General features: G+C 42.1%; 1 protein-coding gene and 1 long non-coding RNA gene across 14 annotated transcripts in view; one reads left to right on the plus strand and one right to left on the minus strand.

Annotated features, from left to right (window-relative positions):
• Positions 1-27,757, plus strand: part of LOC139756572 (homeotic protein ultrabithorax-like) — an 821,256-nt gene that overhangs the window by 637,551 nt on the left and 155,948 nt on the right. The gene's annotated exons all lie outside the window — the stretch shown is intronic.
• The window catches only part of LOC139756573 (uncharacterized), a 117,989-nt gene that overhangs the window by 34,116 nt on the left and 56,116 nt on the right, over positions 1-27,757 (minus strand). For both annotated transcript variants that reach the window (XR_011714388.1, XR_011714387.1), the window contains exons 3-4: positions 11,885-12,044; positions 1,289-1,398 (exon numbers count right to left, since the gene is read on the minus strand). This is a non-coding gene — a long non-coding RNA (uncharacterized lncRNA). The remainder of the gene's footprint in view (positions 1-1,288; positions 1,399-11,884; positions 12,045-27,757) is intronic.

Below are 27,757 nucleotides of genomic sequence, written 5' to 3' on the forward strand. Positions count from 1 at the left end.
TCAAAGACTAATGGTAAGCTAAGCATTTTCATTATTCATAGAATCTACTCATTTTATGCCTTCTGAATCCTGTTGTGGTTTCAGAAAGCATCAGTGAAGGGGTTAATATAATCATTTTCAAATGCTATTTGCGCTAGATATATTTACTCTTCATTCATTTGCGAAATGAAATGTGTAAGTTATAAGTAGTCGTGTTTCTTAGTTCCTTTGTCCAAAATGTTTTCTTGTCAGTCTATCTTATCATCCTCCTGTTTGCATGCCCTTTGTTGGCCTTCTTTCTATATTGTCTTGAAATAAGTATTCATTTGTCTACCTTTTTCTTCCTTTTCTCTGCCCTCTCCAACCTACCCTCCTTTCATACACCTCCACCCTTCAAACCCCTATTTATGTCCTCCCTTTTCCGTCCTCTCAGTAAGCAGCCCTTACCTTCTCTATCAGCCTACGTCGTGGACTTAGTAAATATTCCGGCAGCAAGCCACGGCCTCCCCCCCACAAAAGCCCTGACAGGAACGAAGACGTGCTACCCACACTTTCCGGCGCTCAACAAGTGGCTTACCGACGGCGACGCTGAAGGAGTACTGAGAGTAGAACATACATTTTCTACTGCGGATAGTGAAGGAGAGAGAGGAGTGGAGGGGAGAGGAGGAGAAGGAAGAAGAGGAGGAACAGATGACTAGGAGAAGGAAGAGGAGGAGGAGGAGGAGAAGGAGGAGAGGAATAATGAGGAAAACAAACTTAGTGTGCAGGAGGTATGAAAAACAGAAGATGGAAAAGATTAGGAGATAGAGAGACGGAAGGGTGAGGAACTGGAGAAAGAGAAGCCGAAGAACTAGGAAGAGAACGATAAAGACAGGAAGGGTAAGAAGAGGGAGAGGGAGAGGAACGAGAGAGCAAGATAAACTTAGGGCACAAAATGAGCAAGATAGGAAAGATGAGAGGAAAAGGAATAAGGGACGGGAGAATGATAGTAATGAGAAGAAGAATCAAAATGATTAAGAGAGAAAAGGCTGAGGATAGGAAGAGTCGGGAAGGCGAGATTAAACAGGAGAGGAATAAGAAAAAGAGAGTGATAAAGACACTAGTAATGAGAAAGAGAAGACTAAGAGATGGGGCGGGGATATGAGGTGATGGGGGGAGGTGGAGTGAGGGAGATAGGTCGTGGTGTGGTGGAGGGAGAGAGGTGGAGGAGGGGGAGGTGAGAGTGAGGTGGGGCGGCACATCACTGCTCCTTAAGAGACAGGACGACGATTTGGCTCGACCCGGGACGCTTAACCCTTCATGCACTCACCCCTGGCCTACCCCCACACCATCCCACGTCCAGTCTACACGTTACTTGGTCTTCGTTCAGCCTCTTGCGTTAACGCGCCGGACACCACAGCCAGGAGAAGAAGAAGAAGTCTGAAACGAGATAAGAAATGAGAGAAAAAAATATATATACTATTCTATCTAAGTCTCCGCCTCAAGCGAGAGATAAATGATAAAGTCACTGACCTTGAAAAATTGAGTCAAAATATCAATCCAGGTTTGGAAAAGAGGGTCAGGAGGGAGTAGGCAAAGCGAAACGATTTGGAACCACACGAAGGTCTGAGGAGGGAAGGACCCCTTCGTTCTAAAGCTACTACTTTTCTCAACGATGCAGTAAAGATTTCCCCGAGACAGATATTGGTCGTCAATTCCCTCCTTAGTGCTGGCACCCATCAAAACGTTGCTTCCTCCAGAAGAGAACGTGTGGTTGTACATGCCTCTTATAATCACACCTCGAGCTGATACAGCCATTAAGGGGAATCTAAATGAGACAGTATAGGATGTCGAGTCTCTGGATAAGGAGCCACGGCATGAGTTTACGAGGGATTCGCAATGCTTCTTTTAAAAGAAGAAACATATCTTCGTCTTTTGGAGGAGGGACAGGACATGGGGGGGTTTGGGGAGAGTTGGAGGAGAGGAGTCGAATAGCACACGATCTTGGCACCTAATCTTAGACATTCTTATTTTGAACGTGGGGGTCACACACACACACACACACACACACACACACACACACACACACACACACACACACACACACACACACACACACACACACACACACACACGAGAGGACGATGCGTTTTCAGAAGTGTTTATTCATTTGTTCAGCAGTGCGAAGCACCCTGTCGTTCCTTGTCTCTTGTTTGTCAGGGGTGCTTTAATTTGCCATCTAAATCAGAGTTAAAGATACAGTTACACTAGACCTTATCGGGTGTCTTGTTAATCGAGATATTATTTCTTTATGTTCAGGAGGGATAGAGACTTCTCTTCCTGAATTCTTTGATTATGTTTGGCCTATAGTTATGGATCAGCGACGTGTCTTGATCAGTAATTTCATAAGGCCATACTAGTTCAAGGGATGATGTCCCCCCCCCATCAGTGATAGATACCCCATTAATAACATGCAAGAATACGTATTTAGTCACAGTCAAAGTTAAGTCAAAATATACAGTGGTATTCACCATAGATAACACATGAATACATATCTAAACGTAGGAATAATCGACAAAAGAACGGAGAATCATAAATCTACAGACTCGAAAATAAGTAACAAAAGAATTGACCAATAGAAGGCTAAAGAGCCGTAGAGTTATAAGACTCGAAAACAAAAAAAAGAAAAAAGAAATCATAACCACAAGAGTAAATGACCTTATGGTTATAAGACTCCAAACCAGTAAGAAAAACGATCCACAAAAAGTAAAAAAAGAAAAACAAAGTTATAAAACAACTTACTAATAAAGGAAAGAAATAATCTGCAAAAGATGAAAGACCATAAAGTTATAAGACACCAAACCACTCAGCCCCCCCCCAAAAAAAATAAAATCCACATAAAGGAGTAAAGGACCATAAAGTTACAAGACTTCAAACCAATAAACAAATGAAGTAATCTATAAAAGGATAAAGAATCATAAAGCCATTAGATCTCCAGAACGTTAATGCGCAACTTGGTGGTAGGTTCCCCTTCCTCCCCCGAAGTCGCCACCTCGTATAAACGCCACATTACACGGCATAAAGTGGGGGTAACGATCCTCCTATCTAACATATCAAGTCCTCCACCTCCCTGCGCCGTCTCCTCCTTCTGCTTCACCTCCATCACGGGTGTGCCCCCCCATCCTCCTTACCCTCCTCCCTCCTCCTCCCTCCTCCTCCTTCATCTAGCAAATCTCCTCCCAAACGGTCCTTAAATCAGATACATAAACTGCTAATAACGTTACTACCTTCTACAGGCGGCTCCTTCGCCACCCGCCACCCATCAATGAAGACTTTACACCCACTCGTTTCTTTCTCCTTTTTTTTCTTTTTTTTTTCCTTGGGGGGGTCGGTCTATCTTTTCCCGCTCATTCACAACGTCCACGAGTTAAGCGGTCCAGCAAGCTTTTGGGGTCCTCCATAAACCAGGGAGTTTATAGCCCAGCCCAGCCCGTTACATTCTGAAGACACCAATAACCGTCACTTCGAGCAGCACCCGATGGCAACAACGCCTTCTCAGATTTCTTCAGTCTTTCGCTCGGGCTTCTGTTGTTTCTTGGCGGCCGTTTTGCGGATTTTCGCGCGGTTTCGTCCTTTGGGGAGGGATTTGCCGAGGTATGCCGTTGTGGCCGCGAAGGAGGATTTCAGAGGATTCCTTAAATTAGGGGGAATTATTGAGAGGATGTATGAAGATGAGAATCCACATGAACGTCCACTTAGGATTAGGAGGTTGTATTTTCGAAACTATCAGCGTCTGCAGTTAACGTTTTGATAACAGTGATATACAACACTAAAGACCCCTTTTACCAAACTCGCTTCCCCCCCAAAAATGAATTGTTCAAGAAAAAGAGAGAAAAAGAGAGAGAGAGAGACAGAGAGAGGGAGATAAAGTTATAAAGAGGATGATAATGCAAGAAGACATTTATGAGGGCGAGAGAGTGGGTAATCTTTATCACATATTCATTCATATAGGCAACTGCCACGTGCTTGAAATTATGCAAAGTGTTCCATTACGTCGATTCATAAATTCTCTGCCGATGGGGAATTTGGGTTGCTGGTTGGTGAGGCTAGTGATGGCGTAACTATGTCCAGTTTAACTGAAGAGGCGGGGAAGGGGAATCGTGGAGGCCCCGAGGAGTCAAGAGGGAAAAATTTGAGAAGCTCCGACACATATAATGGAGGGGGATGTTTACGATCGAGGGAAGGAGGGTTGAGGGGGAAGGAGGGTAAGAGGAAAGGGGAATGGCCGATCAGCTGATCTGGTAAACAAAAAGGGGTGCAAGTTTGCCTACGTGTGTGGGTAGGGTGAGCGATCAGATGTGTTTGTATTTTAGTGTATATATGTTTGTGTGTTTTGGTCATTCATGTTTTTGTGTTTGTTTGTATATTCTCCGCGTATGTTAAAGTGATTCTTTTGAGTATGTGTGTGTATAGGAGTAACATATGTCTGTCTGTATGCCTCCCTGACTCTATTTTTTATCTCCCTATACATATATATATATATATATATATATATATATATATATATATATATATATGTATATATATATATATATATATATATATATATATATATATATATATATATATATATATATATATATATATATATATATATATATATATATATATATATATATATATATATATATATATATATAAGTGTGTGTGTGTATGTATGAGTGTACACGTATAGTACGTAGGTACATACACTTATATGCACTTTTTCATTTGTGAATGTGAACGTTATTGTGGATTTGTGTTCGTATCTCTGGACACGAAAAGAGAACCAGCAGGAGTGTGGGTATTGATCGAGTTCCAGGAAAGCAACATAAGCCAAGCCTTACTGCGTTGGAGGGCTGACTGACCTCTTGAATTTCCTAAGGCTCTAAAGGTGTGTAGATCTGTATGTATAAAGTATTTCACACACACACACACACACACACACACACACACACACACACACACACACACATACACACACACACACACACACACACATATATATATATATATATATATATATATATATATATATATATATATATATATATATATATATATATATATATATATATATATGTATATATATCGCAGCTTTCCGTCAGTGTGCACTGGTTATGTGAGATATGTTTTCGTGTATTTATGTTCTTCATTTTCATATGTCATGTCAAACTTGTTGCCAAGCACTGCAATTTGCTTTTTTCCTGGAGCTATTTATAAATGTCTATTAATTAACGGATGATTTTAGTGGCTCTATACTGCCGCTCTTCATCCTCTTATTATTTTCCTGTCTTTCAAAAACATCCGATCATGCTTTCTATTCTTTTAACTTTTGTATGTTTTTTCCCATTTACTCTGCTTTCCTCTCTTACCGACGTCGACATATCTAGATCCATTTCACCGTCTCCCATTTGTTACCCATCTATCCCATTTTCGTCCTCATCTCTCATATTTTTTTCTTTACTTTTATGCTTCGCTCCATCTCTTCAATGTGCCTCTATCAATTCTTTCATCAGATTATCCTGTCTCTACTATTCTCGCTCCATCTCTCTCTCTCTCTCTCTCTCTCTCTCTCTCTCTCTCTCTCTCTCTCTCTCTCTCTCTCTCTCTCTCTCTCTCTCTCTCTCTCTCTCTCTCTCTCTCTCTCTCGTTGTTCGCCTCTTTCCTCTTTATTTCTCCCCTCCCATTGGTTCCTTTTTCTTTGACAATTCCTCATCATTATTCACTTTTCTTTCATTATCACTCTTCTCTTTCCTGCCAGTCTCGCTTCATGAAGCTCGAGCACGAGAGAGAGAGAGAGAGAGAGAGAGAGAGAGAGAGAGAGAGAGAGAGAGAGAGAGAGAGAGAGAGAGAGAGAGAGAGAGAGAGAGAGAGAGAGAGAGAATCTGTCAACTGACTGATGGATGGACTAACATTCCTCGATATTTCTTTTTTCAATTTTTGCGTTTGTGTTTTGCTGAGGAAAGAACTAGAGAGTGGGAGGGAAAGGACGCGTTGTTATCTGAAAACTGTGTATAGATGTGGTGGTGTTTTTCTGAGCGGCTGGCTACTGAGCCTGTCTGAAGTCTGAAGACTGAAGTTGTGATAGAAAAAGGAGAGGGAAAAATAGAATTGATGGAAAGTCCCTCTCCCTTGTCTTCGCTAGACTTAGACAATCTATATGTATGTATATATATATATATATATATATATATATATATATATATATATATATATATATATATATATATATATTTATATATTCCTATGTGTGTTTGTGTGTGTGTGTGTGTGTGTGTGTGTGTGTGTGTGTGTGTGTGTGTGTGTGTGTGTGTGTGAATGAGGCCATATGATTCACCCACCCGTGGACTGACCACTGAATATATTGCACATTTATCATTGTTGAAGAACGCTGTAAGGCGAGGAGAAAACTCAATATCACAAGGGAAAAAAAAGAAGTTGGACCCTTCCCGCTGACTCAAGTCACCCAGTAAGGATTTTTTGCCCAATTCTTAATAGGATTTGGGTCGAAGGGTCGAGATAAGAAGTGCCTCGAGAAGAAAAGGAAGGAGAGAGAGAAAAAAAGAGCTCCGAAAATTTCATTCATTTTAGGAAAAAGGATGTTGGAAAGTTGTCATATAGTGGAGAACGTAGGAGGGACAGATACCATAAGACTTGAAGGTCTTGAGGAACGAAAGGCCACAGAAGACCATGATGGTCAGTGACAAGGTCATCTTCTAAACTCGGTACGTTGGAGTACCTATGGAAGGATAGATAACAGGAGACCTAATGGTCTGTGACGAGGTTATCTGTTGGAGGATAGAGCGTTTGGGCACATGGGAAAGACAGAGAACGGTAGAGACCTGATGGTATACGGTTGGATAATCTACTGGAGGAGGAAGGGACATGGGAAGGATATTGTAACAGAAGACTTGATCTTCTGATGTTCTACGACGAGATTAACTTCTGGAGGATTATAATCATTTCCTAAATTCTTATTCTGTATAGATGGAGACAGGAGAGTAAAAGCAGATGGCTTTTCCTCACCCAAGACCCCTTCTGTGCTATGAATGTATGAGTGCTACATCAGAATGCATCGCGTGTGCGTATGAGTACAATTTGTGACCAATGTATGAGTGCTGCATCAGATTGCATCGCGTGTCAGAGAGATATGAATATAATCACACAATCACCTGCTGGGGTATGAGAACTTTCATCTCAAGGCTGGATGGAGAGGCGGGATCTAACTGCATGGAGGAGTAAGGCGATGAGGAAGCGGAGGTGGGGAAACGAGAAGGAGAAATTCCTGGGGTATTACCGAAAAGTCAGAAGAGGGAGAAAGAATGAAAAAAAAAGGACTAAACCCTCTCCTTGTGGCATCTCATCCCAGACAGAAAGAGACTTCGACACCTGTTATTTCTGGCGTGATAATCGACATCCACTGCAAACTTTACGACGGACGTAAAGTTCTCCAGTGACTGTCATTAGGGCTGGGAGCTCCCTAATGTTGTGAAGATCCGCCACTTAGCTCATCAGTGCGCTCCGTGACGGTGTGATCCCGCGAAGGTGAAGATAGTGATTGGATCATGAGGAACCACTGGCGGAGCGGCTAGCGTCACGCCAAGTGGGACTTCTCTTCTTACCTAAGGAAATTTGAAGGCATTTGCCAGCCCAGTGGCTGTGTGCTTCTGTGTGTGTGTGTGTGTGTGTGTGTGTGTGTGTGTGTGTGTGTGTGTGTGGATATATTTGTCTATCTATCTATATAATGTTAATAGTTAAACGTACGGAGTCTATTATCCAGACACTGATTTTCAAGATCTGGTTTGTCCTTCAGCACCAGTCGAAGAGCAGCTTACGCTATCCATATATCTACATTATCTACTAACTCATCTACCACCTCAACGGCCAACTATTTCTGGGGGTACGAACCCATCCTCCCCCTAGGAATAGTTACAGTAATAGACTGTAGTTCTATGTTCAACGGGGTTGTCGTGTTCCGCGTATGTAAATTAGGGCAGTGGCTCAGCCTCAAAACACGTGTAGAACATCTGTTGCTGTTATGCAGGTGGGTCATGCGAGGAGGCTAGTGATGGATGCAGACGCCACATATGGGCTAAGGTCTCTTAGTTTAAGGCGGAGGCGGTACTGATCAAGATATACATCATCGTCTCCTTGCCCAGTGGATGAAAAAGAGAGAGTAAGCTTGACAGAATAACAGAACATTGTAGAAGACAAAGAAGTTCATGGTAAAGACAAACAAGATGACAAACAATGATAATAATGATGATAAAGGGAATATCTACGAGCTAAGATAGTAATGATGGTTATCATAGAGGGAGTAACTACGAACTAAGATAATAATAATGGTTATGATAGCGTGAGTGACTAAGGAGAAATGCGATGATAATAATTATGATAAATGAAGTGACACCCTTCTAACTACCACCCCAACTGCCTCTTCAGTACTGATCACAAAAGACCCTTTTATCTACAAGGAAAAAAAAGCTCCCTCAGCTACGATCATGATATCCCCTTAAACTACGACCACGATCATAGCAACCCCTTCAACTTCGACAACAGCCCCTTTGAATACGTCCACAAGAACCCTTCAAGCCCTAACTACCCCTCAACTACTATTCCCGTTTGGCCTTCAGCTCTTATTATGCACGTCAATGAGGGCTTGGAGTACCACCTCAACCACCACACAAAGCCCTTCGGAATGCCCTGTGAAAATCCCTTCAGTACCCTGTCACATACCCCTTACAGCAACCCCTTCGCGTCCCACTTTTCAACAGCTTCGCCCTTTTCAATTTCCTCTTCATAGGATCAAGACAAGGTGGATGTCAATGTCCGTTCCCTGTACACATATCCCGGAAACAAGAGTCAATAAAATGATGGTATATATTGAAACTTTGCAAACACCTTTGTCACAGCGAAGATTTTTTTTGGAAAGGGTTGGAGGTTAGAGGCTAGGCGTGGTTCGACGTGAGGATAGGATTTAGGGAAGCTAGAATTGAGACTGAAAGATAGCTGTATTTTGGAATAGGATTTGAGTGGATGGAAAGAACTAAAGGTTTGAAAGTAAGAAATATATAAATGAAAAGATTTATAACTATATATATATATATATATATATATATATATATATATATATATATATATATCATTAGATATTGAGCACAATGTGATGAGTATCCCTTTTTTTTAATGAGTAACAGACATAAAGATCGTTTGCAAGCACTATTCTTTCTACTGTAATTAACCTTTGCTTGCACTATCATGAATTGCAGTCCCCTAAAAGTCACTCATGTCTCAAGGGACCAGACCTTAATTAAAGGGTGTAAAAAAGACGAATGGAAGAGGATGAGATGCGTATTTCTTTTCCCCTTCTCAGGAGGTCGTATATGGTTTCTTACTGCTTGTATTTCACGCTCTTAAAGACGACTTTATCCTCTTCTTTTTTTCCTTTCAGGGGAGAAGAGGGAGGGGAAAGATTAGATGGGAAGGAAAGGAGAGTAGATAGAAGGGAAGGGAAAGGTTGAGTGCCTGTTGTGCTCTGTTGTTTACATGTGGTCTTGCTTGGCATTTTCATTGTCCAGTTCTCGTGTACGATACATTCTTCATAGGAGTGATGGAGTGGTTAGCGTGGGGTAGCTATGAATATTACAAGGGCCTGTCTGTGTTCGAGTCCAGGACAAGGCAGCCGCCTCGCAGCGAACCCCGTGTTGTTCCTCCTCCCCTCTGGGGTTTGCTGATGATTGAGGTGCATGGAGGAGAGTGGAACACACACACACACACACACACACACACACACACACACACACACACACACACTCACACTTAAGACTTAATTATAAAGAGAATTACTTTTAAATTCTAGTAGCAGTTCACATGTTCCTCTGTCGTTTAATTTCTATTTATTGCTTTAGCCTATATATATATATATATATATATATATATATATATATATATATATATATATATATATATATATATATATATATATATATATATATATATATGTTAGCGTTATGTGTCAGCGTTCCCAAATATCACGCAAAAGTTCCTGGGTTCGAATCCTGGCTGTTGTTGGAGGGCATCATGTGTTGACAAGTACTGATTAAAGTTCCCCTAAGATAGTAATGGCTTGAGTCCACTACTGTTGTGGATGACTGATGAGTTCCTGTCTCCAAGATTGTTAGTGTGGCGGAGTGAATTATAGGGGTCCGCTGATGCAAGTCCCGTTTAACAGTGTGTTCCATATGGCAGGTCACTTCAACCAGACCCTTTAATAGGTTACTTGGAAAAAGGAATGAGACTGCATGTTCCGTTAACAGAGATAGTTACGCGTTATGAGACGTCGCGGTAAAGAGTCCTGTTAACAGAGTCACCGTCGTGGCAGAGAGTCCCGTTAACAGTCCCCGTCGTGAAGGTTCCGTTACCGCGTCAGACCGTTAGCGAGGTACGTCGTTAAGTCCCGTTATCAGTGAGTCACGTCACCATCCTCTGTCCGTTGCGCATGTGCAGTAAACAGGGTCTTCAATCCACCACTTCACTTCGCCTTTTCATTCCCAATCATAATTTTATACTAACTGCGACGACTTTTGATAATCATAACAATAATAATGAAAAAGAAAAGAGAAAATGATAGAAAATTACGCGTAATAATGCTAATCATTGTCATTATAATAATGATACTACTCTACTACTACTAATAATAATAACAATGATAATAATAATAATAATAATAATAATAATAATAATAATAATAATGATATTAATGATAATGATAATGATAATAATAATAATAATGGTAATATCAATGATAATAATGATAATGATAATAATGATAATGATGATCATAATAATGATATCAAGAAGAAGAAGAAGAAGAAGAAGAAGAAGAAGAAGAAGAAGAAGAAGAAGAAGAAGAAGGATAATAATGATAGTATCTATTGATTTATTCTGTATCTGTATATCTTTCCATTTTCAAGACACTAAGAATCTTAGAATCCCCAATGACATAAGACTATTCCCCTACCTTTGTACAACTTCCACATTCATATATAACTTTATATAGCAGTAGCAATATCATCACATTTCCTAAGCCCTTAACTCTGAGAATATGGAAGAGGAGAAACAGCATTCCTATTGGATTAAAATGATTGATGCGAAATACCTGTCACTTCTTAGTAAATATTTTCTCTACCCTAAAATAGAAATGTAATTTTTTCAAGAACACGAAAAAAGAATTTATTTTTCACTTAGACATTTTTCTATATTGTTTCCTCGTTTAAATTGAAGGTATTAATTTTTCATGAAGAAAAATTATTATAGCAACATGACATCAAAAGAAATTTCTACTGTACAGTCAAGTACTAAGAGATGAAGTGAATGAATTTGGCAGTTTGTGAAAAGAAAAGAAATTATCTGTTTTTTTTCCATATCTGTATTTATCTAATTCATCTGTTTATCTGTACACTTACTTCTCTCTCTCTCTCTCTCTCTCTCTCTCTCTCTCTCTCTCTCTCTCTCTCTCTCTCTCTCTCTCTCTCTCTCTCTCTCTCTCTCTCTCTCTCTCTCTCTCTCTCTCTCTCTCTCTCTCTCTCTCTCTCTCTCTCAGAGGTGAATGAAAGACTGAGGGAGAAAAGGGAGAAGAAGACAGTGGTTGAATAAGAATAGGGAAAGGAAAATGAATATGTGAGACGATACGAAAGAGAAAATGGGGACATCTGGAATGGAATGGAAAAGGAAAAAGCTGGAAAGAGATAGAAGAATTACAGAATAAGAGAAGAGGGATGGAGAAAAGTGGGACGAAAACTGGAGAAAATGCTGCGTAGGGGGCAAGGGGAGGAGAACAAAATAATGAGGGTAAACATTGAGAAAATGGTAATGGAAAACTTACCAAAAAGTGTGCGAAAAAGAGGCCGCGTTGGCACCTTTCCCTTTGGCGTTGTGGTGCCAAGACGTTTGATAAATGATTATGGGTCCTCGTCCACCAATCAGGCAAAGGGAGGAGGCCTGACGTCATTCGAGTGGGTGTGGCCTGCACTGGACGCCCAAAACTGAAGATGGGGAAAGCTCTGCTAATGTAATAATGTAAGATTAATTATCTGCAACTTAAATGAGGTGGTTGTCAACAGTTGTGAGAGTGATTTACACCCATGACAAGTGTCGGTGAGAGTAAAGAATGCTGGGAGAGGGAAGGGATGGAGGAGGGGAGGGAGAGTGAGGGAGATTTACAACAGTGGCAGCATATATATCAAATTAATCCTAATTATAGATAATTATAGGTAAATCGAAGACGGTAAATAGGTTGTTCCTTTCGCAATATGTGACGACAGAAAGTCTCCCCCCCCCCATCCCTTCTTCTACCCCCTCTGTGTTTTGGTTTCTGGATGAGGGATCACCAATTGTGTACATCTTACTAAAAATTCTTAGATTGCTTTTTAGGAAGTTCGTAAAGTAAGAAGCCGGTTTTCTCATATCCCGTTCGTATGAAAGCTCGATTTTGCTCATAAGGAAACCATTCCTTTCCCTCAAGACCTCCACCTTGTTTATAAGGAAACCCTTCCTTTAGCTCGAGACCTCCACCTTGCTCATAAAGAAACCATTTCCCTCGAGACCTACTCCTCCACCTTACTCATAAGGAAACCAATCTTTTCCCTTGAGATCTCCACCTTGCTCATGAGGAAACCATTCCTTTCCCTCGAGACCTCCACCTTGCTCATAAGGAAACCATTCACTCTGTGTATTCCATTTTGTGGAGTTAGTGTTGTCCAATAGCCATGATGAACGGCCTCGACTGGAGTAGCCCTTGACACCAGGTAGGCCTAGGGTCGCCCCCATCACTGATAAGACCTAAATATGTCACTGTCAGGGCTTGTTCCTTAGGCCTTAGCATGATCTATAGCCCCTTAGGGTCACAGGGGTCTTGGATCCCTTACAAATTTAGCTCAAAGGGTCGAAATTTCCTCCGCTGCAGACCGCTAGCATTGGTCTGTATTCGTCTCGACCTCAAACTTGCGCCGAAGTCAGGCAAAGGATGACAAATGCCCGTCTGGATCAGGCTCACCATGCGTCCCTACGGCCCCCGGACGGAAGGGCTGGTTTAAAGTGTCTCCAGTGGCCCTGTGGTACGCCCATTGGGTCACGGGGAAGTCAGACGAAAGATTTATGGCCCGGGCCGTATGCCGAGTGCTAGTATTTAGTGAAGGAATAATTTTGTATCGCCAAGTCTCCCAACCCCAACGTTTCCAGTCCTACCTGCCTGCCTGCCTGCCTGCTTGCCTTTCCCTCCCTCCACGAGCACTTCTGAATCACACACACACACACACACACACACAACACACACACACACACACACACACACACACACACACACACACACACACACACCGCCTCACCAGTAATCCATACATCATCTGGTAAATAATTCATGCACTTGCCTCTCGAGGATGTCAAGGCATCAGCCATGATATGTATCATCTGAAATCAACTTAAAGTATCAGTTGCACTATTTTCTCCTCCGAAGTATCAGTGCACGTTGTATCACTTACAAAACTGCGCTTACTTTAAATCTAAGTAGCATTAAGTCATCCTCACACACACACACTGATTTACAAACTTTTTCCTCAAAGATAAAGATGATAATTCTTTATATCACCAACACAGAATGTTCCTCAAAAAAAAAAATCCAAATGTCACTTTATTTATTAGTCATACATTTTTCCTCTCCAGAATCTTCCTTGCCTGTTCAATGTCTCCTACCTTAGGAAGGTAGCGCCAATAAGAGACGACTGAGCCATAGTTGATCATTTTTGCTTGGTTCATTCGCATGAGTGTCTCCCAGATATGCAAAGCAGGCTGTAAATCACATACACATTTTCCTTTTCAAAATATTCATTTACTTTTCTCTAAACCGTGTAAACATCTGTCCTTCAAAAGTATGAGATCATACTGTACATATGTATACATGTTTAAGCAAATGTCTGAGCTTCGAAAACAGCAGAAGACTGCAGCATGTAGGTTCTATGCATATACAAAAAAAGTGCCATAATTGATAAAAGTAAACCAATCAAAAGTAAACAAAACAATAAAGCAATCAGATGTAATTAATACGAGAAAAGTAGTCGAATATTCATTCTAATTTTTTCTCCCTTTCCCCTACTCATTCTTCCCTCTTCCCTTCCACCCCTGGATGCAAAAGTAAGGGGGTGGTGGTGTTTGGATGGGTGGGTAGAGTCTGAGGCCATAGCTTTTATTATACTTACCTGAGCCATAAATTAGTTAGTTACGCCCCCGGACGGGCCCAAAGGAAGTGTTCAGATGCTCTAAAGAGCTGTGAGTATAAATGTTTTGATTATCCTCTCCTTCAGGTGGTTTATACGTGGAGTGTGTATGAAAATCTCAAGAGAGTTAAGAACCATCTTGTTTGCTGTTCGATAATTCATAGGAACACTATAAGAATTATATTGCCTCAGTCATGAATACTAAAAGGCGTCGTATTTTGATTACGTCTTCATAGATAGATAACATAATAGATCTTTATTCTATCAGAATGCACTTCAGAATTAATTCAAGTCTAAGAGATTCCCTTGAATGTATTCTGCTTCTTGGGGAATCTATGAAACGATTGATAGTTCGTTACTAAGCGAACCAACATAGAAGATAATTGATAATTCAGTCGAGAAGCTTAATCGCGAATTTCCTCGCGATATCATTCGTCCGTCGAGGTTATGGACGTAAGAATCTGTCGAAAATTTATTGGGCCTCCGCTCGACAGGTGAGACGTGTCACGCATATTAATAACTTAGAAGATTCATTGGGTCTCGTGTAGTTACCGACCAACGCCAGTCTCCCGGTATAGCCCAGCCAGCCACGAGCACTGATGTCTGTACACAGTAGCACCTGTTACCACTACATGCATACTATCACCGTGCACCCAGTATACCACTACATATAGGAGCTCAGCACCACGACATATTTGAACCCGGTGTCTCTATATATATTGGCATCCAAGGCCACTACGTATTGGGGTTCAGCACCATCACATGCTGGCACCTAAAACCACTACATACTGGCATCCAGCACCATTACGAACTGGCACCCTGCACTACTACACATCAGCATCGATCACTTCTTCATACCAGCAACAAGTACCACTACAAACTAGCACCACTACACACAAACACCACTACACACTAGGATCCAGCACCACTACATACCAGCACCTTCCTACCACAACAACAAGCCAACCTGACTCAGCACCACTACCACCACCACCACCACACATAAGCACCATCACACGTGAGCACTCAACACGCCACAACACTAAACAGACGTCGCTTATTTGCAAGGCCTTTCTCGGGCCCACCTAACTTATGGTGGCTATTATGCTTCTCGAAGCAAGGGCTCGTGCTTCGAAAGCTCATCAATATGGGGTCAGATGACCAGTCTCGTCTCTAAAGAACTTTTTTGCCTTTGATTTTCCCTCTTTGCCTCGAGTAATATTTGAGGCAAAAAACGTGTTGATTCCTCCTCAGTTTAGATCTTCTTATTCATTTCCACCATTCATTATTTATCTATCGTCCATTTATTCCTATGCTTCGTATCGGATGTGTTTCGTCGCCTCGTTCTCTGAGTAAATTCGAAACTGTCGACTGTGTTTGCAGTGCTTTGTTTAAGGCTCCCCGTCCTTGTCCTGAATAACTGGATGTTTCTGATTTATGGAGGTGTATATACACGCAATTCTACCTGACTATCTAGCTGAGTCTGGGCCCTGGGACCCGACTTGAAGCTCTCCCTGCATCTTTTTCTTTTTTTTCTTTTTCAAGGCTTCGCTGCTGCGAGCCGTTCGAGACAATATCCTGCGGTTCATAATGACCCCCAGACGAAGAAGTCCTGCCGAGAGCCTAATGGATAGAGCCATCATGAGCGAGACAGGCGTTATTTATCCATTCTTGGATAATATCGTATTATCCACTTTATTCCCTCGAGTCGGGAAAATAGGGAGGGATTCGAAATATATATATATATATATATATATGTACCTGTTGTATGTCTCTCTCTCTCTCTCTCTCTCTCTCTCTCTCTCTCTCTCTCTCTCTCTCTCTCTCTCTCTCTCTCTCTCTCTCTCTCTCTCTCTCTCTCTCTCTCTTCCTGGGACCCCGGGTTCGAGGTTGGTGAATAGAGTCATCAGTGACGTGTCTGTCTGTGGGGCGTGTCGCCATTATGATAATTACCTGGAGTGGAGGTGGAAAGGAGGTGGGGGGGGAAGGGAAAGGTAAGGGGAGTAGGAGGAGGAGGAGGAGGAGGAGGAGGAGGAGGTCATCCTGGGTTGTTTAGGGGGTTTTGGAGGTGGAGGGAGGGAGAAAGAGAGACAGAGAGAGAGAGAGAGGGAAGGGGGGAGGTGTTGTGCAGGGGGGGAGAGGGAGAATTAGGGAAAGGCTCAGGTAAACAAAGGCTTATGTAACCATGTGTGCTACAAGGGTCTATGTACATTTACAAGATGGGGTTAGGGTCGAGCGAGTGACCACTTGAACACGATGGCATCGTGACCCTTAGTGAGCGCGAAGGTACGACCTTTCTTCAGCACGACAGTACGACCCTTACTGAGCACCACGGCACGACCCTTGGATATCATGGCGTAACCTCTGACCTTCGCCCTTAAGGATCAAGTCAGAGGACGTGTGTGTGTGTGTGTGTGTGTGTGTGTGTGTGTTTTCAAAGGTCATCGCTACCAGATACCCCATATACCATATATTTAATATACCAAAGCAAGGGGTATATCAGAGCCAATGATACTCAACCACAATTTTGTGACTAGGGAAGTCCCTCACCTCATCACTGTGCCTCAGGTTTTACTTAGGCAGGCGGACCTCAAGGCCAATTGTATCTCTTTTCTCGTGAATGTTAGATTTATTCGCATTAGCATCTACGACAGCGTCATCCATTGCAATCTCACTGATCAGGAAAAGAAGTTTGTTAGTGTTATTAGGACAATTCCTTTTAAGTGACTAACTCTGGATAAATTATTGCTGTAATTACTGTGGGTAATAAACGTTTCGTCTGAGGCAAAGGAGTGTCCTCCCCTCCTTGTTTATAACCTCAAAGAGACAGAGACCTTCCTTTGTTGCCGGTGCCTCAAGTTCTGGTCAGGCATTTGTTTGGGTTATTACCGTTTTTATTCTCTGTCCACAACATGGCCATAACCGTCTGTCCTTGAAAGCAATAACAATCAACTTGTTCAATGAGTTATACCCTCCTTGGGGGTATGTTTCTTGGGTCCTTATTCGTATTTTTCTCTCTCTAATGTCGGCGTCCAAGTCTCATTTTTTCCAAATAGTAGATTTTACTTTTGCCTTAAATTTTGCAGGTATATTTGGAAGCTGAGGTTGTTTCTGTCTTTCTTTCTCTAAGATCGCCATCCAAAAGCTGCATTCCTTCGTTTACGTAAACATTATGAGAAAGATAACCTCTTTAGGGGAGTTATTTCTAATAGATAATAATGCCCCAATTCAACTGATAAGTTTTGATCAAATTTTTCATGTGGATCCTTACTCCTTGGAATCTCTGATTTACAGTTAACCATCGTCCAACAGCTTTTCCTTTTTCAGTAATGAGACATGCAAATACACTACGCTACATAGGTACACTACATGAAAGCCTTGTGAGGAAAGATATTAGTGACTGTCCTTCGTCATGACTTCCTATCATGTAGATATGTTAAAACACGAGTTAGTAAGCCTACTGTAATCCTATACAAGAATAATGTTACAGGAGAATTTATGACATCCTGGTTATATCCTGAAATCTTTCATTAATCGCATCAAACAATCAGCACTCAAGAGATGCAAGAGATGACCAGAGAGCTAGTTACGTAGGGCGAATTGATCCCCTCCTTGAAGTGGGCTTAGAACCCTTTCTCCGTTATACACAAATAGTAATCGCACACACGTACAAAAAAGAAAAGAAAATGGGCAAAACCATGAGTGTACATGTCTGTATACTGTATTCATTGTTGTTATATTCACTTGTTATCTACTGTTGAATAATCTTTAAAGCCGCAACTCGCTCCATGCACATAATCAAAACAGACATCAAAAAAGAGTTTATACATCAGTCATTCATGAGATCTCGTGATATCAATGGTAGTAAAAAATGTTGAATAACACTTCTTTGCAACAGTTTCTGCCCCTTTTATATAACGTTATCTGCAATATATTCGTCTACCAATATATTCGTATGACAATATACTCGTATGACAATATACTCGTATAGCACTATATTTGTATAACACCCAGTAAGATATGAAATGGACAAATGATTCTTTGTGTAACAGTTTCTAATCCTTTTATATAATGTCATCTACAATATATTCTTCTACCAATATATTCGTATAGCACCCAAGAAAATATGAAATGGACAAAGATCTCAGTGGCGGATATCAGGGAAGGTGAAACACCTGAACAGAATTTGGGCATTTTAGGGGATTAAGAACTAAGCAGCTTAAACAAGGAATTCACTTGGTTTTTTGTTTTGTTTTTCAAGGGGGTTGTTAGTGTAGGATTTGTCTTCATTGCCCTTACACATGAATAAAAAAAAAAAAAATCAATGCAATGTTTTTTCTGTTCATTCCTGACCCCGCTAGAGCCTTGTTGGATGTCAGGATCGACTAATTATTATTGAATTTAAGTCTGGTCAGCATTTGCACTGTGGAGGCAAGCCGAAGGAAAAAAAAATAGCATCGCGTAATGTGTGTTTCAATCCGTAGCACCTCGCTCGTCGCCAATTGGCTATTCTTTTTTATCATTCGGGTGCTTCCCCGACCAATCAACGTCTCCTGTGTGAGGCACCAGACAAATATGGCTGTTTACGATAGAGGGAACAAAAAAATAAAGATAAATGAAAGAGATAAGACAAACATTAAACATAAGAAGCTGTTGAAGACTCCGGCTGCTCTGATGGATCAGCGTTGCTTCTCCACTTCTCTCTCTCTCTCTCTCTCTCTCTCTCTCTCTCTCTCTCTCTCTCTCTCTCTCTCTCTCTCTCTCTCTCTCTCCCCCTTCGACGAGCCCAAATTTCTCCTCCCTGTAGTGTCAAAGTGCTGTAACCTGACCTCACTGCATCAAAAAGCCAGCCAACCCCTCCGTCTGCTGCTCAGGAAATTGGGAAGACCATCCCTCCCTGTAGAGGAGAGGAAAATTTATACCCGTGCTCTAATGGCCAAAAGAATTGATGATGCATTACCATCATTGCTGCTGAAACGGGGATAGAGTGAAAAGGGTTGAGGGATGGGTTGGGGGTGGCGAGAGAGGGGGAGGCCAAGGGAGGGCAAAGGGAGGAAAGCGGAAGAAGGAAGGTAAAGAGGCGATAAGGGGAGCAGGAGACTCACCTCACATGTAAATGGAGGGAAAAAAATGATTTGCCTTTGTTTTTTCTGAACATTTTTTGGAAGAAGAGAAGAAGAGGTTGAAAAGGTGTTTCGAAAAGGAAGTGGAGAGATTCATATATATATATATATATATTTATATATATATATATATATATATATATATATATATATATATATATATATATATATATATATATATATATATATATATATATATAGTATAAATTTTCATTGCTGTAATAGAATCATCATTATTTTTCTCTGTCTTTTGCAAAAAGGTGTTTTTGCCCTTTCGGAAAAGCGGGGAAGGAAAGTGTGATACGACCAGGGGATTTAGAGAGCATCTTTAATGCCCAACCTCAATAGTGCTTCGTGTAGCAATTCGTCTTTAGTGACAGATCAGAAGGGGGGGAAGATAGTGGCCTTTTCTTTTTTTTCTGATAACAGTACCTTTCCACTGGCTGGGTGATAGTGATGGAGTACGGGTGGTGGTGGTGGTGGTGTTGTGGTTTGTTGGAGGGAAAGGTTGTAGGGGCGGCGGTGGTGGTGGTGGTGGTGGTGAGGAGGAGGAGGAGGAGGAGGAGGAGGGGGAGGAGGAGGAGGGGGAGGAGGAAGAGGAGACTAGTGAATAAGGAAGGAGGAGATGGTAGTCGCCCAGGTTGGCAAGAGGGTGTGGAAATCTGAGTTACGAAGGCTTGGAGATAATAGATCACGGATTACTTCACCACAGTGTCCTGGTATTTGGGGTAACAGGACAGGTATTTGGGGTAACAGGGCAGGTATTCGGGATAACAGGACATTTGCTTTTCCGTATTCCAGTCTTGTGTTATGCATATCTGTTTTAGTCAACTAATTAAGAGTGAAGAAAATTTCTTAATATCTAAAAACTATTTTAAATGGCCAGTTCACGTGAAAAATGTGTACCAAATCAATTATGTAATTTTCTTCGTGTGTTATGTAATCTGCCATTTTCTGAATTTATTTATAAAGCAAAAAAGAAATGAGATATTCTCGTAGTCAAAGATAGACATGATACAGAAATCAATTTCTGTTTACATACTTCAACTGGAGCAAAATTATAACGGAAGAGATATCAGAATCTTCAACTCCCCTTAAATGATTCACTGTGGTCTTCAGCTCCCTAGAAAAGACATTGAAGTCCATACCCCAACAAAAGAAGACATTTGAGTCCTTACCCCCTAACCCCAGCAAAGCATTTGGGTTCTAACATTCTCAATATATTGACTTATCACTGCAAAAAAAGGGACAATGTGTTCTTTGCCCACTGAAAACAAAAAATACATTGCCATCATCTACCTCTGAAAAAAAAAAATAATATACCGTAGATCCAAAGTTAAATACGCATCAATTACATCATCAATTACACCATCAACACCAACCTTTCTTGCCCCTTTTTCCACTTTGCTCCCCCCTCCTCAGTGCCCCGCCTACACTTACTTCCTCCCCCCTACACTTCCCATCCATCCCCAACCAACCATCCCCTCCTCCTCAACCACCAACGCCACCCTTGTTATTCACAAATTACCATAATGAGAATCCTCTCAAGCGATACCCTCTAGCAAGTGATTAATGAATATCCTCTAACAATAATGGACGAGAGAGAGAGAGAGAGAGAGAGAGAGAGAGAGAGAGAGAGAGAGAGAGAGAGAGAGAGAGAGAGAGAGAGAGAGAGAGAGAGAGAGAGAGAGAGAGAGAGAGAGAGAGAGAGAGAGAGAGAGAGAGTCGTCTGGTAAATAATAGTGCCTAAGTATGTGTTTTACTTCCTCCTTGTTCGCCACACCAGCTACTTAAGCTAATTACCCAACTACCCATTAATTGGCCTAATTGGACAGAGGTTTTTCAGAGGTGTCTTGTAGTTCTTAATTCACACTAAGGAGAGGAACTCGCCCTCTACACGAATATATAATTATTCAGTTTGAGGTTGTAAAGTTCTACTTTGTTGCTAGGATTATTTTTGTCGAGATTATGTAAGAACGGCTCCAAGGGATAGAACAGTCGATGGATGAGCAGGGAGCTAAAGGACAGAGAGATAGGAAATACCAGAGGACAGAGGAAGAAGGGAGGAAAATAGATTCAAGGTATTACTATTCTTTTAATGATTTTCTTTTTTCTATCTTGCTGATAAGACTATCTTTGTAGAGGTTATGTAAGGGCAGCTGCAAGGGAGCGATGGAGGGATAGATAAGTGGGAAAGGTCTTAAGACAAGTGGACAAGTGGATAGGTATTACAAAATGGCTGGATAGATTGACTGTGGTTGTTTGAGATCTTTTTTTTTTTTCTAGATAATAACTTAGTCTTTTTACGATGTATGGGATGATGGGAGAGATAGGGTGAGGGGACTGACATGAAATGGGAGAGAGAGTAGGAGGGTTAAGGAGAGTAAGGATAGTCTAAAAAAACACTGGCTCTTTTTCGCTGATTTCTCCATTGTTCTGTTTCTAAGACTTCTTAGGCACTGTTTTCTATCCTCTCTTTTTCATCAATTCTAACAATTTCACACTTTTTCTTCATTCTCTTCTTATCCCTCCTCTTCCACCCCCTCCTCTTCTTCCACCTCTATTCTCCTTCATGGTCTCATCCCTACTCACCCCTTCATCTTTTACCCAACAGCGATGAGCATCTAAAACTCATCTTTACTCATGTTAAGTAGAGATGAATCCAGCGCATCAACACCCACTTCACCTCCTCCCACTCCTCCCACTCCACCCTCCTGCGTAACTCCTCCCGCCCTCAAAGTAGAAAGGGAAATTAAACAAAGGGGAGATTACATTTAATTATCTACGGGGGCCTGCGGTATGTCATTCAACAATTGTTTCTGTACGAGAAGGATAGAGGGACTCTAACTAAAGTATGAATATAGAAAGCAAGGAAAAGAAAAGAGATTAAAGGGAGAAAAAACAGAGGGAGAGAGAGAGAGAGAGAGAGAGAGAGAGAGAGAGAGAGAGAGAGAGAGAGAGAGAGAGAAGAAAACTGTATTCATCCCTACATACGAAAGAAAAACACGGAGACGCAAAACCTCTACACACACACACACACACACAAACATGTAAATAATATCTACACCAGCACACAATATCCCATGGAGCAGACCCTTAGGGCATGGCAACCAACCAACACACTATGAGAGGAAAGAATTCTCTTTAGCAATTCCCGAAGGACGCGGCCGCTGCATTTGCATTTGTTCAAAAGAATACTTAAAGACTCCTTAGGAATTTCATTTTTGAGTTTTCTTCGGGCAAGAGAAAAAGGATATTGGGAGGCCGACTTTTTTTTTTATGGGGGAAGTCATGATTATTTTTCTTTCTGCCAGTTTGAGGATATTTAAGTTTTTTTGTTCGGTTTTGGGACATATAGATTTTTTTTTTGGGGGGGGGATGTTCAGTTTTGGGATATATAAAGTTTTTGTCTTGCCCATGACTCCCATCGCGTGTGATGTTGCGATATATATCCTCTCTTGAGCAATTCTATCTTTGAGCTGTTATTCGAAGCGCTTCGAGACACCGGGAGTATTCAATTGCTTTTTCTTTTAACCAGACAAAGTGTCTACAAGAATACATTTCCGTGCGTTATCAACGTATTAACATGTTCTGTTTTATCTATCCTTCGCTGAAGAACTTATGATAAATCAATCATTCTTTTATGCGTCAGTGCTTTAGAATCAGTACCGTCCTAGGTTCGAGATTTCTTGCGTTTGGATCATCGAAGTCATTTCGTAAGGCATCGCCCCCAACACACTCCCTTTCTCTCCCTAACGCTCAGGAATTTTCAGAGCAAAATCCTCGTCAAAAAAAATCGGGATTCACCCCATTAATATCCCAAAGCAGTGGGGATTTTTACCCGTCTCCCCATTCTGTTATCCCAGCCTGGGCGTTTATAAATATAATCAGGAATTCGAACATAAATCACATGCCCGTTCATAGGCACAACTGCGGGAACCGTGGAAGGCGTGGGGACCTCTCTCTCTCTCTCTCTCTCTCTCTCTCTCTCTCTCTCTCTCTCTCTCTCTCTCTCTCTCTCTCTCTCTTTCCAGCTGTCCTTCCCCTCCCCTCCGCCTACCCCTTCCTCACACGTCCAAAACTCCCCCCAATTCCCCCCCCCTTGTAACGTAACCACAAACTCCCTTTCTACCCTCCTGTTCCCTCCAGCCCACCTCTCAGTACTCGCCGCATTTTCTAACCCTCGAACCTTCTCAAGTCAAGTTCCTCCCTTTTACCATTTCATGTTTCTCAGAGCTTTTTCCTTCTCTCTCTCTCTCTCTCTCTCTCTCTCTCTCTCTCTCTCTCTCTCTCTCTCTCTCTCTCTCTCTCTCTCTCTCTCTCTCTCTCTCTCTCTCTCTCTCTCCTATGTTATCTGTTCCCCTTCATGTTCTCCCATGTTCTAAATAGCTGTCCTTTCACCCACTGTTCTTTTGTTCATTCATTTCTCACCCTTTCCGTTACTCACTTCCCCTCTCTCCTTTCCCGGAGGCTTGAAATTCCTACCAGTCCTTCAGCTCCTTTTGTGCAGTAATTTTTTTTTGTCAGTGCTGTCAGGGGTAAAGGCCTCTTGTTTTCCTCCACATGCATCCCCCCTCTTCCCCTTTTCCTTTCCTTCCGTTGAATCCCTTCCCCTCCTTCCTTTCCCTTTTCAACTCTTCGAACTCTCTCTCTCATCAGCGTGACTTTTTCGTATATTTATCCACATCTTTCGCATGCATACCCATGTGACCCACACACACACACACACACACACATATATATATATATATATATGTATATATATATATATATATATATATATATATATATATATATATATATATATATATATATATATATATATATATATATATATATATATATATATATATATCATTCATGATACATATCCTGATGTTTCCCTTCCTTTAGAGGCCTGTTTTGTTGTGGCGGTCAAAGGCCTCCCACCTCCCAAACAACCGATTTTTACTGGAGAATACTATGAATCGGAAGACGCCGATCACGAAAACAATATGGTAAATCGAGCGAATCCGGCGTGAAAGTGAGGGGAAGAGGGTGAGGGAGAGAGGCAGAGAGGGAGAGGTGAAAATGACTTAGGGAGAAGGGACTTTTCGAGCTGTGAGAACCCGGGACTCCTCCACTGCCTCGTCGAACAACTTGTGTGGTGAGGGTAAGTAACATCATGTCTGGGGTGAAGATGGGTATTTATGTAGGGAGGAAGAAGAGGGGGAGAAAGGGGAGCCACGGATAGTTCGAGGGAGGGGGATAGAGGTGGTAGCGAGGAAGGGAGGTAGAGAGTGAGAGTGTGGGGAGGGAGAAGGAGACAGAGAGAGGGATAAGTAGGGAGAGAGAGTGGAAGGGAGAAAGAGGAAGAGACGGGACGGAAGGAGGGAGGTAGAGAGAGAAGGTGGATAGGACACAGATAAAGGGATAAAAAGAGGAGGAGGAGGAGAGGTGAGAGGGGTGGAAGGAGAGGTAAGAGTTAGGGAGGGATGTAGGGAAATGGGTGAGGCGTGAAGGGAACGAGGGTGAGGAAGGACAGAAAGAGAGTTGGTTGGATGGAGGGAAGGAAAAAGGTTGATAGAATGAAGAGATTAATGGAGAAAGCAAAGAGAAACATAGAAGGAGAAAGGATGGAGGAGGAGTAACTGACACACTGATTAATGGAGGAAGGGAAAGAGGAGACATGGACTTAAGGAGGGAGGAAGTAAAGAATAATAAATGAGGGACTCATTTATAATTGCCTTCCTCTCCTTTAATGAAATCGAATTCTTTATCATCTTTCACTTTTCCATCCCTCGCCATTATCGTTTAAGAGCATTTCATTCCTATTAGCATCATTTTATGCTTTTCTTTAATAATCTTTCCTTCTATTTACGTATATGTCCAGGCGTTTCTCTATCTATCTGTCAAGTATTGCCAGCAGCTATCTATCTATCTATCTATCTATCTATCTGTCAAATACTGTCTGCATCTATCTATGCATCTATCTGTTTATCTATCATTCACTCGATATGTTCGCCTGCCTCAACCTGATTATCTGTTTTGTTCTCTCTCTCTCTCTCTCTCTCTCTCTCTCTCTCTCTCTCTCTCTCTCTCTCTCTCTCTCTCTCTCTCTCTCTCTCTCTCTCTCTCTCTCTCTCTCTCTCTCTCTCTCTCTGCTGGCGGTGGTGGTCTTGCCAAGTCCAAGTCCCCCTCCTCCACCACCATTCCTCGCTACAAATCCCCTTCGTCCATTTGAGCTAATACGAGCAATGTTCCGCTATATTGAGCGCGCTTGTGGCTCAACCCTTGGGGATAGTGAGGGATTCTAGCCCCTCCTACGACTCCCGAGAGATGGCCCAAGGGGAGTGTTTTGGGATTTGGGGGATGGCGCAGGATATTACGGAGGTAGGATGGTGCTGGGAAGGATTTTTGGCTTCTTTTTTACCGACAGGACGGTCAAGAATCACTGGTCACAGAGGGATAGAACGTTTGTAGGTAGGATGGGAGGTCTAGTACGTGTTAGAAAAAAAAAAGGATGTGTATTGATGTGAATAACAAATATAGGTTGACCGGGGTCTTCATTCTCAACCGTTGACAGGTCACTGGCAATCATTTACTGACTGTCAGTTACTGACTGTCAGTTACTAGTTGTCAGAGACTGAATCTCATATACAGTCATTTGGGGTCCTTGGGAGATGGTCCTCATGAGTGATTCTTCTTTCATTTGACCACTCTTTTTTCTTCTTTCACAGCGGTTCATGGTTGCTTCATTCATTACTATTAGTCTTATTTTCCTTCACCTCCCACTTGATATTATGATATCGCATACTATATGTATCTATCTATCTTTTCACCTATCTATCCATCTATCTATCTATCTATCTATCTATCTATGTATCAAAAGAACCAGATCTCTTTCCATCTCCCCCTTTGCAACCGCTCATCCCAAATATCTCCCTCCCTCTCCCCTGGCATCTCTCTCTCTCTCCTCCCCCTATCAAAATTTTATCATAAGGCCCCACGCCGACCTCCCTCCCTCCCTCACCCGATTTATCCCATATTTGAAATACTTCTCCCTGTAACCTCAAGACACCCAGGAATGCCAAAAGGATTCCAGTGGCGATGATGAGAGCTGGCGGGGGGAGGTGGAGAGGAGGAAGGAGGAGGTGGGTGGTTGGGTCAGAGAGAGAGAGAGAGAGATCAGGAGGGAAGAAGGGAAATGGGAGAGGCCATGGCAGGAGAGAGAGAGAGAGAGAGAGAGAGAGAGAGAGAGAGAGAGAGAGAGAGAGAGAGAGAGAGAGAGAGAGAGAGAGAGAGAGAGAGAGAGAGAGAGAGAGAGGGACACTTTGGTATGTACATTTAGAGTGGATCGGAAGACCAGCTGCTTTACTTGGTGCGTAGCAATGTCTAGGCAGCTGGCTGGCACAGGGAACAAAACGCGGGGGGAAGGGGGAAACAGACGATGGAAAAGGAGGAGAGGGGGAAGAAGGGGGCAGGGGGGCCGCTGCACCCTCCCTCTATGAATCTAAATTTCAGATTTATTTTCTTATTTATATGGGCTTCCGTGTTTTCCTATGTGCAGCACACACTCTCGCATCCCCGTGCGTCATTCTTAAGGGTCTGCGTGATGCGTATATAGACGAGGGGTCGTGAGGGTGTGTGTGTGTGTATGTGTGTGTGTGTGTGTGTGTGTGTGTGTGTGTGTGTGTGTGTGTGTGTGTGTGTGTTTGTGTGTGTGTATGGTTCTCCTGAAACCACGAGAACGTGCCATAAGCAAAGAAATCTATGACTGTTATATTTCTTTCATGTATCTCCCCTGATGGTGTGATCATTGCACGAAAGTGCACCTGGGAACTGATCGTGTTTCATTTCCCGTGGATGAAAAAGGAATTTACCTGATCACACGGTCTGTGCCTGTCTCTTTCTCTCACTCTCTATGTCTTCTTCGTCTTTCTCTTGCGTCTGTCCTTCTGTGTCTTTCTATCTGCCTGTGTCATTTCTGCCCTCATCTTTGTAGCCCTCTGTTGGCGTCTCTCTCTCTCTCTCTCTCTCTCTCTCTCTCTCTCTCTCTCTCTCTCTCTCTCTCTCTCTCTCTCTCTCTCTCTCTCTCTCTCTCTCTCTTCCACCCCCTTCCCCCTCAATCATTCCTATTACTCCATGAAAGGTAGATAAGATCCAAAGACATATGAGACATCAGAAAAAGAAATACAAATCTCAAAGTTTAGACCGCTCCAGTGTAGTAAGGAGGAACCCACCCTTGAGCAAAAGTTGCAGCTTAATGCTAAGTGACGTTTTTGAATTCGGGGGTAAAATGTCGTTGGCAATACTTGCGAGGCTGGAGTCTAGCAGCCGCAGTATTGCCAAGGCCAAGATGTGGCATACCTTAGGTAAGAAAAC

Source organism: Panulirus ornatus, chromosome 22 (genome assembly GCF_036320965.1).
Source record: "Panulirus ornatus isolate Po-2019 chromosome 22, ASM3632096v1, whole genome shotgun sequence".
NCBI classification, from domain to species: Eukaryota; Metazoa; Arthropoda; class Malacostraca; order Decapoda; family Palinuridae; genus Panulirus; species Panulirus ornatus.